Source organism: Thalassophryne amazonica, chromosome 17, assembly GCF_902500255.1.
Source record: "Thalassophryne amazonica chromosome 17, fThaAma1.1, whole genome shotgun sequence".
Lineage (NCBI taxonomy): Eukaryota > Metazoa > Chordata > Actinopteri > Batrachoidiformes > Batrachoididae > Thalassophryne > Thalassophryne amazonica.
In genome coordinates, this window is record NC_047119.1 from 57,869,821 (window position 1) to 57,884,815 (window position 14,995).

Consider the following 14,995-nt stretch of genomic DNA (forward strand, 5'->3'; position numbering starts at 1 on the left):
TTATACGAAAAAATTAACAAGAGGTTCTTTTTAAACACCAGCCCCTCACCCAAGTCTACAGAGGACTCATTGAATGTATCGTCACCAGTGGTATTACAGTGTGGTACAGCAGTATCACCCTGGCTGGGAATAAATCACTGCAGCGTGTCGTCAAAACTGCAGAGAGGGTGATTGGCTCCAATCTCCCTTCTATGGACGCTATATAATACACGGTGCTACCAGAGAACAGCACAGAACATCATCAGGGACAAACATCACCCAGTTAATGCTCTGTTCCAGTGGGTGGATTCAGGGGACAACCTGAGATACCGCAGGCCAGTGAGCATTAGTCCTCAAACCCAAAACTAGTGTGTGCAATAAAATCTAACACATCATAAGTTTAATATGTGCAATATCTCATACACTAAATGGGCAATACTTAACAAAACGTGCAATAATTAATGATGGGTGAAATGACTATGTATCCTTGCAAGGTACTAACTGCTCTTTTTTTAATTTTTCAATTCACAGAATTGGTTTGTACTTATATCTATCTATCTATCTATCTATCTATCTATCTATCTATCTATCTAGATAGATAGATAGATAGATAGATAGATAGATAGATAGATAGATAGATAGATAGATAGATACATACATACAGTGGGGTAAAATAGTGTTTGTTTGTGGGTGACCAAATACTTATTTTCCAGTATAATTTACAAATAAATTCTTTAAAAATAATACAATGTGATTTCCTGGATTTTTTTTCTCATTTTGTCTCTCATTGTTGAAGTGTACCTATGTTGAAAATTACAGACCTCTCTCATCTTTCTAAGTAGGAGAACTTGCTCAATCAGGGACTGACTAAATACACACACACACACACACACACACACACACATATATATATATATATATATATATATATATATATATGTATGCATATATATATGTATATATATATATACGAGGGCTGTCAATAAAGTAATGGTCCTTTTTATTTTTTTCAAAAACTATATGGATTTCATTCATATGTTTTTACGTCAGACATGCTTGAACCCTCGTGCACATGCGTGAGTTTTTCCACGCCTGTCGGTGACGTCATTCGCCTGTGAGCACTCCTTGTGGGAGGAGTCGTCCAGCCCCTCGTCGGAATTCCTTTGTCTGAGAAGTTGCTGAGAGACTGGCGCGTTGTTTGATCAAAATTTTTTCTAAACCTGTGAGACACATCGAAGTGGACACGGTTCGAAAAATTAAGCTGGTTTTCAGTGAAAATTTTAACGGCTGATGAGAGATTTTGAGGTGATTCTGTCGCTTTAAGGACTTCCCACGGTGCGAGACGTCGCTCAGCGCTCTCAGCCGCCGTCGTCAGCCTGTTCAAGCTGAAAACCTCCACATTTCAGGCTCTATTGATCCAGGACGTCGTGAGAGAACAGAGACGTTTCAGAAGAAGTCGGTTTCAGCATTTTATCCGGATATTCCACTGTTAAAGGAGATTTTTTTAATGAAAGACGTGCGGGCGGATTGCAGCGTCGGCTCGCAGCCGACGCGACGCTCCGCCACAGGAAAAACACCTCTGTTGAAAGCCTTAAGGACAAGTTGGAACATGTCCTGCTGTTAAACAATTTCTCATATACTCACTCCACTGAAAGCCATCAAAAGCCGCCTGGATTTTACAAATGGTTATCAACACGGAGGTGTTTTTCCTGTGCCGCCGCACCGCGTCGGCTGCGTTCCGACGCGCGGACCCGTCCGCACGTCTTTCATTAAAAAAATCTCCTTTAACAGTGGAATATCCGGATAAAATGCTGAAACCGACTTCTTCTGAAACTTCTCTGTTCTCTCACGACGTCCTGGATCAATAGAGCCTGAAATGTGGAGGTTTTCAGCTTGAACAGGCTGACGACGGCGGCTGAGAGCACTGAGCGACGTCTCGCACCGTGGGAAGTCCTTAAAGCGACAGAATCACCTCAAAATCTCTCATCAGCCGTTAAAATTTTCACTGAAAACCAGCTTAATTTTTCAAACCGTGTCCACTTCGATGTGTCTCACAGGTTTAGAAAAAATTTTGATCAAACAACGCGCCAGTCTCTCAGCAACTTCTCAGACAAAGGAATTCCGACGAGGGGCTGGACGACTCCTCCCACAAGGAGTGCTCACAGGCGAATGACGTCACCGACAGGCGTGGAAAAACTCACGCATGCGCACGAGGGTTCAAGCATGTCTGACGTAAAAACATATGAATGAAATCCATATAGTTTTTGAAAAAAATAAAAAGGACCGTTGCTTTATTGACAGCCCTCGTATATATATATATATATATGTATGCATGTATATTGTTTTAATTCTACCTTTGTGTTTTTCTGTTATTTCCACTGTTCCATTTTCTATATTTGCTTTATTTTTAAGAATCTTTGTGACTCAGAGAAACACACAAGAATTCCAATGTGCTAAATGCACTTGTACAAATAATGAGTAATAATTTTATTTATAATGCATATTTCAATAATAAAAATCTCAAAGTGCTACAGGAAAAAGGATCAACACGAGATTTAAAACTGAAAATTTTAAGATAAGACAATCACTAAAATGTAATAAAATCAATAATAAAATAGAATAAAAAGACTAAGACACTAATAGTTCAAAACTTTGGAGAGCTGTGAAAGGCCTTTCTAAACAGGAATGTTTTAGGCTTTTTTAGAAAAACTTCAACAGTTTGTGGAGCCCTCAGGTGGTCAGGGAGGGAGGGCCATAAAGGAGGGGCAGCTGAACAGAAGGCCCTGTCTCCCATGGTGCAAAGTTTGGTGCGAGTGGGACAAGGCTTGGGTATTGATAACCGGTTCTTTTCGGGTATCGTTAAGAAATGATTCGAGCCACCGACATCAACAGCGTTTTGTTTAACAATTCCCTTATCTGTCTGTCAGAGCGGACGTTGTTTTTGAGGGTGTTTGTCAGAAAAATGATCATTTCTCTGCATTGATTACAGACCCTGTAGTGGAGGGGTGGTGGCCAAGTGGTTAATGCGCTTGGTTTCAGTGCAGAAGGTTCCGGGTTCAAATCCCACCCCTGCCACATTTCTCCATGTAATGTGGAGTTTCGTCAGGAAGGGCATCCGGCGTAAAACCTGTGCCAATTCAACATGCAGAGTCACCTTGGATTTGCTGTGGCGACCCCGAGTGCAAACAAGGGAGCAGCCAAAGGGACGTACTATTACAGACCCTGTAGTGGGTCTGTAATCAACCATTTCTGCAGCTTGTCTCTGCTTTGAACCTTAAATCAATGAAGCAGTGCTCTGACCCACTGCTTCGTTGGATCTTTGCTTCATTCCTCTTCAGAAGCGCCAACTCTGCTTCTTAAACCCTCTCAAAGCCATTAAAATATGTCAATTGTGAGTCACTTTTGTGCAGATTAAAGTGACTAACTGGGACTCCTGTCTTGTTGCGAGAAAGAAACGAGAATCGTCCTCCGTTCCGTTGCTCCAAACGCTACGCCGCTCACTGCTGAGTCGAATTTATAAGTTCAAAGCGAATCCCCATTTAAATCAAATGACACCTCTTTCCAAACATTGTAATACAAACAGTAAACTGCAATCGATCAAAACGCACTGCCGCAGCCCAAGACTGTATGGCTGCAGACTGAGCCGTCTGAGTTCAACTCAGACTTTCATGCCAATAATGTCTGAAAGGAAATGCTTTTGACAAAACTACAGATTTTGTTTATTTTTTATCAAGGATCCAGTGACCAATTTCATATTTATTTACTTTAAGACTCAATAAAAGGTTGTTGACATAGAAAACCTGTAAAGCCTACTTGTAGTACACAGAAAATTCACAGGAGGTATCAACAAGGGAATCGATAAGGAAAAGGATCGATAAGTGGAATCGATAATGGTATCAATATCGATAAAATCTTATCAATACCCATCCTTAAGGGGGATGGAGGAGATTAGTAATGTATGAACGGAGGGAAGGGGAGGATGTGTTAGGAGGTCTTTGAGGTATGTGGGAGCATTGCCATGGATGCATTGGTGGGTGATGAGAGCAATCTTAAAATGGATTCTGTAGGTGATGGGGGCCACTGAAGGTTATGGAGAATAGGTGTAATGTGTTCCTGTTTCCGTACTCTCATCAAAATTCTAGCTCCACTGTTTTGGATATACTGGAGGCTTTGAAGGTTTTTACCAGGGATCCTAAAGAGAAAGGCATTATAGTAGTCAGGCCTAGTGGAGACAAAGTCATGGACGAGTTTTTCAGCATCAGTTAGGGTGAGGGAGGGACGGCGCTTGGAGATGTTTCTGAAGTGGAAGAAGCAGGTCTTAAACAGGTGTTTGATGTGACTAAACACTAGCCTATAGCCTATAGCAGTCTGCCTCTCCGTAGGAGGGGTCTGGTTAGGTTTAAAACTCCAGCTTTTGGGGCTTCTGTTATTCTTCTCTACAAGAGTCAAGACAGAAGTCAGACTACCACAGCAAGAATTTTAGCTGAGGAAGCTTCTGCGATTTGAAGTGAAACGTCCTCGCGTCAAGCAACCCATTCCAGTCAAAGATTCAAGCTTCTCTTCTATGGAAACCACCTGGACAACTGAGAGCCTTCACAGAAACAAGGCAAATAATCTTTATTTATTCTATTATTCCAAAATTTCAGCCGTACTTCAGTTTGTAGCCTATGCTATGGAGAGCAGGCTACCCTATATATAACTGCAGAAAAGAGCACCTAAAGCCCAACTAACAGTGACTGTTGGGTGCCATATTCATTAAATTACACAATGCTATGTTGAGGAACAGGAGGAAGTTATTATTCAGGAAGACATGGAGTCAGAGAATCACCCAAATCAATAGTACTCACTCTCTGGGGAGCATAAACGAGTTTAGAGTCAAGAATATCAGCCAGTTATCTTGTGGAAACATGGCAATGTTTAACTTTGAGTGGTACTAATGGCCACAGGATCACAGAAATAATAAGAGTGAAATGTAAGGTATATTACCTTTGCACCAATAGCTAATCAGAATCATATGGCTCCCTATAAATGTGACTTTACCCACATGCACATTTTTGTAGTTAGCACCATTGGATTCATTGGATCTGAAAATATGTATTTAGCCACTGATATTAAGAGCCTATGTCATCTGGGAGCCAAGATGATGAAGAGCTCTCATTTAAAGAAACTATTTTTACAAATCCAAGCTGGCCAATACAGTGAATTCCAGGAAAATGGAATCATCTATTTTCTCATTGGCTACTGCATGCAATCTCCAAAAATGTATAGTTTTATTCATCTCCAAGTTTTATGGGGCAAGTGGGACAGGAACACCAACAGTTGGTAAAGAAGGCACAGCAAAGACTCCACTTTCTGGTAATCCTCAGGAAAAATGACATAAACCAGAGATTGCACATCCTCTACCGAGGAGAGCATCTTCACATATTGCCTGTGTACGTGATTTGCCAGCTGCATGGTGGCAAACAGGAAAGAACTCCAGGGGGTTACCAAAATGGCAGAAAAGGTCACTGGGTGCCCTCTACCCAAACTTCATGTCGCTTACTGTCTCAGGAGAGTCAACACCATTCGAAAGGACATCCCACCCTGGACACCCTCTGTTTGCGTTACTGCCATCAGTCAGGCAGTACAGGACCATTAAAACAAGAACTAATAGATTGAAAAACAGTTTCTACCCAACTGTTGTTAAAGCTTTGAATGTTACGGGAACCAAATAGCCAGGTCACATGCCACCAGTGGTGAACACAGTTCAGCTAATCCTATAGCAAATAATTATCAAAGCTAATGTTTTTTCTATCAGATTAGCTTTTCAGATAAGTTTTAAAACCATCATCGGACCAATTATCTTCCGATAAATTTAGTTCAGATAACTTTCAGTCCGATAACATTTTTTTTTTTTTTTTTTTTTTTTGCTGGTAAAGTTTAATGGTCAAAAACATTTGTAAACCCTAAAATCAAACATTTTAATCCGTCTGTTGTGTGTTTGTAGCAGACTGGCTGCCTGTTGCTTGCTGATGACATCATCATTAAGCGCAAAACCTGATTGACCGGTCGACGCAGGCAGCATTGTGGGTAATGTAGTTCAGGTTCACTTTGGACGTTTCAGTGACTCGTCCACTCGACACAAAAATAAAACAGACTAATTTTAACATTGTTTTATTTTATTTATTTGTGGCTGTAGTTTAAAAGCCAAGAGTTGGTGGGGGAGAGGAGGGAGGAGCTTTTCTTCACGCTCAGACACTGTTTTGGATTTTTACAAAAAGGACGCTTTATGTGGATTATTTATTCAGATGAATCCCTCTGAAACTAACAGGTAATAATTTATATTTACTACATGTATTTTATTCTGCCAGTCAATGCATTAATGGACGTATTTCAGTTGTTTAAGCCACAGGGTTCAAAGCATGCGAAAAAAGCTTCTAGCTCATAAATGGCGGTTTATCTAATACCGAGATAAACTGTGACTTTTAATACAGTATTTTCCTGCTTTTGAAAGATGATGACAGTGTTTGGGGTTTCATTTTTTCATTTTTCAGGTGTTCTTTGTGTTTGTGATTCTTGAATTTACCCAGTAGCCCCTGCGGCGCTTAAAGTGAAACTGGTTTATCAGATGCCGACAGTGTAATCTGATGTGGCCGTGTCCAAATCAATACTAATAGTCATCGGTTATCGTGATCTGTAATAAAGCTAAAATTTTTAGCAGTTTATCGGTTTATCATAAAAAAAAAAAAAACTTTTCAGTTATCTGATTAATGGTTACCAAAGCTAACTTTTTGGTTAGCTGTGCCCACCACTGCATGCCACACTTGAAATAAGTGCGATATTTGTTTATATGCAATATCCATTGCCACTGTGAAATATCCACAGTTTTGTACTCACTCACTCACTCACTCACTCACTCACTCACTCACTCACTCACTCACTCACTCACTCACTCATCTTGAAACTGTTCATCTGGGATCGGGTCATGAGGGACTACTTTTCTCATATTTATATGAGGTCTGTCAATAAAGTATAGGTCCTTTTTATTTTTTTCAAAAACTATATGGATTTAATTCATATGTTTTTACGTCAGACATGCTTGAACCCTCATGCGCATGCGTGAGTTTTTCCACGCCTGTCGGTGACGTCATTCACCTGTGAGCACTCCTTGTGGGAGGAGTCGTCCAGCCCCTCGTCGGAATTCCTTTGTCTGAGAAGTTGCTGAGAGACTGGCGCTTTGTTTGATCAAAATTTTTTCTAAACCTGTGAGGCACATCGAAGTGGACACGGTTCGAAAAATTAAGCTGGTTTTTGGTGAAAATTTTAACGGCTGATGAGAGATTTTGAGGTGATACTGTTGCTTTAAGGACTTCCCACGGAGTGGGACATCGCTCAGCGCTCCCAGGTGCCGTCGTCAGCCTGTTTCAAGCTGAAAACCTCCACATTTCAGGCTCTATTGATCCAGGACGTCGTGAGAGAACAGAGAAGTTTCAGAAGAAGTCGGTTTCAGCATTTTATCCGGATATTCCACTGTTAAAGGAGATTTTTTTAATGAAAGACGTGCGGACGGATTGCAGCATCGGCTTACAGCCTCCGCGACGCTCTGCCACAGGAAAAACACCTCTGTTGGAAGCCTTAAGGACAAGTTGGAACATGCCCAACTGTTAAACAATTTCTCAGATACTCACTCAACTGAAAGCCATCAAAAGCCGCCTGGATTTTACAAATGGTTATCAACATGGTGTTTTTCCTGTGCCGCCTCACAGAGGAGTGTGGCCATCTGCAGATCTTTTTGATGTCAACGGGCAGATTTTTCAAATCCATTCATCCGTTTTACACTAGTTATCTGGAACCGGGTCATGCTGCATTTACATTTTGGCTATTTGTGGCAGATCATTTTACACCCACCCCCCCACCCCGCATGCGCGCGCTCACAAACACACACACAAACAAAAATTTTGGTCGTGTATAGCAGTCACCCTATCTGTCCTTCCACCTGTCCAGGAGGCCTTTATGCAGAAAGCCTCCTTAACTGCTTGGTGGAATTCCATGAAATTCCATACAGTAATAGGTCACCATGTGATGTAATGAAGGAAAATAATTTTGTTCCAATGTCCTAAAGGGGAAATAAATGGAATTTAGTGTTTAATTGATGCATCATTTTGTATGGTAATAAAATCTCCTCTTAAACTGTTTCATGGATTTCAGTGAAACACCACACAGTGGAAGCGTTTTGTGGGCATCATTGCAGATCTCTAGTTTAGTCTGGTCTTCAGAAATATGTTTCAAATGTGTTTGGTCTTGCAGACAGTAAACTGAATGTTAAAATATTTTCAGTGCATTGACAATTAGAAATTCTGTCACTGCTGGCTGTAAGAGCAGCAGCCACACACCACGATGATATGTACTGAAGCCTGACCGATACTTGTTTTTTTATGGCTGATACTATTCTGATATTAAAGGATAAAACAATTACAATACCAATATTTCTGCTGATAGCTACATAAAAAGGCAATGATTCCTCACATTTTGATATCAAACCGTTATCACAAAGAAATGTAAATGAGGCTCCATGTGTTACTGTTAAATAAGAACTTCTTTATAAATAACTATTTATATATAACAAACAACCAACGTACGTCACACTGTCGTCATGCTGCCTTCATTTGGACTGGCAGTCACATTTGCACAAATTACACTTCTCGTCTGTGCTGGTCCATCCTAGCTGTCGGCATAGCGACCACTTGTCTCTTGTCCCCAGTAGCGGCTGGTGAAAAAAATCTTGGTGGGGCTGGCGTGCCAATAGATTTCCCTGCCAATAATCATTTAATGTCCTACTCAAAATCAGCAGTTTCACAGATAAAGTTAACCATTTACAGCTATGTTAGGCCTCATTTATACTTTGGAAAGGAACAGTATCAAATAAAATACAACACTCAAGTTCTTGAGCAAGGACCATTTCAACATTTGACACCAATTACACACATAGTACACCAAACTGTACTGAACTGCCATTATCTTCAGCCAAACAGATCACAGGTTTCACAGTGACACTGACTTTAACAAAATAGAAAATATCACCAAATTTAGACTCTTTCAAAATATGGAAAAATTCCTCGATTGACAAAAGAACATTGTGTACATACGACAATGTTCACACCACCTTCCAAAAAAGAGAGGGAGAGAGAGAGAGTGTGTGTGTGTGTGTGTGTGTGTGTGTGTGTGTGTGTGTGTGTGTGTGTGTGTGTGTGTGTGTGTGTGTGTGTGTGTGTGAGAGAGAGAGACTGTGTGTGTGTGTGTGTGTGTGTGTGTGTGTGTGTGTGTGTGTGTGTGTGTGTGTGTGTGTGTGTGTGTGTGTGTGTGTGTGTGTGTGTGTGTGTTTGTGTGTGTGTGAGCGACTCACTCACTTTAAAGAGGTGAAGAGCTACCAAACAATCAAATCCACAGCCGAGAATCGATCCAGAAAACTTATCTTCAAATCCTCACACCTTGTCCCCCATTACGACAGTCGTCCCGCTCCAAACTGTTCAGTGAAGCAGTTTGCGCATTTTTTTTCTTGCAGACCTGAGCACAATGTGCAACCAACAAACACACAAACTCAAAACTAAAACAGACTTGGCTCCATTTGTAAGAAGTGAGGCTGGAAGCTGGTTTTAGTTGGCATCCTGCTGCTTCTTTTCCACCTACCAAACTCCGAGCCGGAGCCGCCTACGTGAGCACAGCCAGTGTGCAGCAGTGTGTGGTCGCTCCTTTATCTCAGGTTCCCTTCACCTCCCAAAAGCTGTGTCTCAAAGTTCCTCAACTTATTCCAGCAAAACACACAGAGACAAAAAAAATGAATAACCCAAATGTCGGTGGGGTTTTTGTTTCCACCAAAAACAGCAGCACTTTGATAAATCCAGGAGCGAAAATTCTGCCGCCCCAAAGCCATTAAATTTGGCGATGTTAATTGGCCAAATATTTATTCTTTTTCCTTAGCAACCGTACACAATTGGTCATTTTGGTGCATTTCAAGGAGCTCTTTGAGTGATCACCCAAGAAGAGAAATGATACGTTCTGTCTGTGGAAGTGCACTGTTGAATGAGAGTCAGTTGGTGGAAATGTTGTTTTAATAATTCAGATTACATGTAGGCACATATTATTAAGTAAAACTGACATTGATAATACCTTTTTTTTTTAAGTCTGCCTGTCCCTATAAATGCCCACTCTATTTGAAAATGAACATGATCTGGTTGCTTTGCTTCTGTCTCTTGTAGCTAATATGACCAAGCGGTGATGGGGATCCCAGCCATGCTTGACAGCATTGTAAACTGTGATGAGATCCCTCTGATGGACAAATTATGTAACATTACCATTTTCAACAGCCACAGTGTTTTGTTTATTTGGCAAAACAAAAGCTTATGGTGCGTTTACACATAAGCAAGACGCGTTACAAATGTAATTTTTCTGTCATTCTTGGCACATTCCTGACATTCTTAATGTGACTTAACGCATCTGAATAGGTTTCTTAATAGTGCGCGTTGGTGCATGATATTCATGATTTTCGTGGAGCATGTTTTTGACTGTCAAAAAATCTTCTACGAACGTCACGCACCACCCTCATTTCGTCTCACATCGTGGAGGTCGCATCTGATGGTTCTTGGAGCCCAAACTGTCACGCGTTGATACGAAGCGACACGGAAACTGTCAAGTTTTGACATGACTTGTAACGCAGTCTCACATTTCACTGCGCGCCACGACAAATCACTGTTTGGAATTTAGTCTTGTGCGCGCAATTAAACCCGGCTCTACAGCGTTCAGTTTGATGCAGTATGCCGAAGAGGAACAGTGACGCGAAGTTGGCCAAGTGTCATTCCACAGTTCCTGCTGAAGCTCCTCAGGACGCTCCTGCAGGTGTTCCACCTGCTGCATGTGCCTGATGTTTGAGAAAATGAGCGAGATGAGAACCGCATGAAGCCACACATCTGGCTCATGTCTCTTCCTCCTCTCAGTGCCACTCCATGGCACAGAGCCCAAATAAGTACGCAATCGCATAGTTCTGCTGTGGAGTAATATGGATTTTGAGGAGAAAACAGGACAGCCTGAATTGTTCAGCAACTGATGATTGGATGAATATGGGAGTGTGTGTGGAGACATTTAGCCTTATTCACAGCGTGACAGAACTTAATGATGGGCTGTTGTTGTGATAGTTTAAAATTTTGAACTTTTTCTGCTTGCTGGAGCAACAAGATTAAAATGGATGTTGATTTACTTTTAACAGTGGTGAAAGACTGACAGCGGGAGATTGATTATTTAAAGGCAGAGACGATTGCTTTTTTTAACAGATAAACAAGAATGACTTCTGTGTTATAGCCAAATCAAATTAAGCAGTAAAAATCACAGCCAACGCTTATTGCTTTCATATAAAATTGTGCAAAACACTAAAATGCTGTGGTGTCTTTCCATATCATTTGTATATGTGTATATGTATATGTGACCTCCTCACCCCATCTTTAAAGGGGAGTCCTGCAATCTGACAAAAGGCAACTTTCAACTTCTTGACTCTGTGGTCTAATTCATTTAGTCATTATCCAGAGTTCAAGACCATATGTGACAATTGGACCATGGGTCATCAGACAAATTTATCGTCATGGCAATCCCTCAATGTTAAAGAAAATTGTCTCTTGGTTGATTCCTGAACAAGATGGTGGACATTGTAGAAATCTATAAATTGAGCTAGAGAGACCTGTGTGTGGGTTTGTTCAACTTGGGAATGTTGTTGTATGCCAACAAACACACAGTCCTTGACAGATTCTTAGCCTGGTCTGATGGTTTGGAAATTAGTCCTGTCATATTGAGACTTGACTCACCACTAATTGCAAAAAAAAATGTTTTATGTGGGATTCTCCTCTGATATACCCCAGGAATAACATTAAAGATAGAGAACAATAGAAGGGGTGGAAAGGCCCAAAATATGCTAAGTTATATTAATTAGATATGACCATCAAAGAAACCAGTCAAACAACTGGAAATCTTGTATCTGTCATCAAAAGAAGGACTGACATGGTATCCAAATTAATCTATAGTTCTGTTAGAAATATTAGAAATTGAAATCAGGTGCCCTTTTGGATAGTTAGCTAATTATGCTGCTCACTGATTCTGAATTCAGGAAACATGCAGAAATCTTTCTGACTGGCCCAGATACTGAACATGATTGAATTATTGAAGCTGGAGAGAAGGCAATTGTGTCCCTGTCCAATGGAGGAAAAATTAACCTAATTAACAAATTAGCATATTTTGGGCCCTTCCACCCCTTATTCCTAGTGTATATCAAAGGAGAATCCCACGTGATTTTTGCAATTAGTGGTGGGTTGGAGTCTTAAATTAAATAACTTGACTAGACAAAATCCCAGATGGCCTGGGTCTGAGGGCCTGCTACAGCCTTCATCTGTCTTCACAGGTGTTGGGTGACAAGCCATCACCTCCTCCACCTGATCCACCGTTGAGGACTTCTTATTTCACCAGAGACTTGTTAGACTCATGATCAGGGCTCCTGTTAGGCCTTTATGGCTACTGTAGCCACCACGGGCACATGTGGGCCTGACTGTATGTCACCCCAACAGGTAATCCCAACTTGATCCTTTACCCAGGTGTCATGACATGGACGGGGGATTGAATTTTGACACCTTCAGTTAAATTAATAACTTTGCCTCATAAGTCAGTCCACTGTTCATGATGATGCAGGTTGCAGGAAGAATATGATATGTGTTTTAGGATATTTTGAAATTAGCGCTTGTGGATAATTTTACCTCGAATAATGGGGGCACCACCTATGACTGAATGATATTATAACAAGGTTATAATATCATTGATTTTAGGGTCAGTCAATAGGAAATATTAAAATAAGTCTCTAATCTTAAAGTAGTAAGTTCTACAGGTCAAGCCCGACCCCTCTGTAAACCCATACAAAATCACAGACAACTTCACATGTTTAAAACAGGGTTTAAAGGGTTAAAAGCTCCACCCCAAAGAATTCTGGGTACTGTAGTTTTTCTCTGTGTTTCTTTGTCTAGTTTTATAATAAATCAGTATCTGCTATTTTTAAATTCCCGCTTAACCAAGCAAGTCCTGTATTGTAAAACTCTAGTAAACAGTTTCCTTAGAACTACCACACAACACAATTATATATGAAAAACCACATTTGATAACTTTCTACAATCTATGATCAGAGCAAAAAGGCACAAGACATATACATTCCATGTGTGAGGTTAAATGACCACATATTAGTCCTTTCTTTTCTTTTCCTCTTTTTTTTCTTGTTACAACAGAGAAGTACAACTTTTAAATGTGGTTACAACTTTATCATTGCACGAGTTGGGCACTTGTCCTTTCCCAATTCGCCCAACAGGGGTCACTCTTGTTCCACAGACTGAAAGGGGCTGGGTTTTGGATTTCATCATAAAACATGAAATCCGTTAATCTTGCATCAATTTTAACCAGACAAACTGCGTTGTGATGACCAAGTTGAGGGTAATCCTTCTGTGGTATGACCTTACTAGAATCTTGCTGTAGAGACATAGTTCTAGGACTTTTTGGAACAAATATGTTTTTCGGTGGTCTGTGTTTTTAGATAAGAAGGAGTTCTGGCCATCTGGCTTTTGGCATCTGATAAGGGGTTTCACAGCTCCATGAGGAATGCACTTTAAAGAGTCTCAAATCCTGTTAGTGGTGGGGGGTTGATGACACACTGTGGTAAGCCAGAAAAGCCTCCTTTTGCAACTAGATATATCCCAGATCTTTGGGATATATTGGGTTTTCCTTTGAAGAATTTTATGACTTTTGCTTAATGTAAACTTAGGAGGTTGAATGATGAATGCAGGCTTCTGGCTACAATGGACAGAATTTTAAATTGGGACAGGGGGTCTGTTGTAGTAACTTCAGAATTGCAGCAGTGCTTTTTGTGATTTGATGCGATTCTGATGGCTTCTTCAGAACTTGACCTACAGTACTCTTTTGGGCTTCAAATATCAGAGATCATTGTAGAACCCAGTGGTCCTCCAGCCTGGAAGTAAATGACAAAATTAATGAATTTTATGTATGTTTTGGATGTTGTTCATGACATGGGGCAAAGGGTCGTGGTTGACTAGCTGTCAGTGGTGGGCACAGCTAACCAAAACGTTAGCTTCGATAGCCATTAATGCGATAACTGAAAAGTGGCCACATCAGATTACACTGTCGGCTTCTGATAAACCAGTTTCACTTTCACTTTTTGCTACTGGGTAAATTCATGGATCACAAACATAAGAGCACACGAAAAATGAATGAATAAAAAAATAAAACCCCAAAGACTGTCATCATTTTTCAAAACCAGTAAAACACAGTATTAGAAATCACAGTTTATCTTGGTCTTAGGTACACCATCATTTGCAAGCTAAAAAACTGCTGCTTTTTTCACAATTTGAACTCTGCAACTTAAACAACCGAAATACGTCCATTAATGCATTGATTGGCAGAGTAAAATACATGTAGTAAATATAAATTCTTGCCTGTTACTTTCAGTGGGATTCATGAGAATAAATATTCCACATAAAGCATCCTTTTTTTAAAATCCAAAACAGTGTCTAAACGTGAAGAAAAGTCCCTCTATACACACAGCTGCGCCGTGAGAGCTCCTCTCCCCCACCGAGTCTTGGCGATTAAATTACAGCCACAAAGAAATAAAATAAAATAATGTTAAAATTAGTCGGTTTTGTTTTTGTGTCGAGCGAACTCACTCACTGTAACGTCCGAAGTTAACCTGAACTACACTACCCACAATGCTCCCTGCGTCGAGCGGCCAATCACGTGTTGCGCTTAATGATAACGTCATCAGCAAGCGACAGGCAGCCAGTCTGCTACAAACACACAAAACAGATGGATTCAAATGTTTGATTTTAGAGTTTACAAACATTTTGACTGTTAAACTTTAGATTAAATTAGGTGTTGCCATAACATTAAAAAAAACGTTTATAGCAGGTCAGGCTCATCAGCAAAATGCAAAGAATTCTCGCCAGCACCA

General features: G+C 40.5%; 1 protein-coding gene across 1 annotated transcript in view; it reads left to right on the forward strand.

The window, feature by feature from the left end:
* Nucleotides 1-14,995, forward strand: part of LOC117529109 (matrix metalloproteinase-17-like) — a 244,201-nt gene that overhangs the window by 162,147 nt on the left and 67,059 nt on the right. The gene's annotated exons all lie outside the window — the stretch shown is intronic.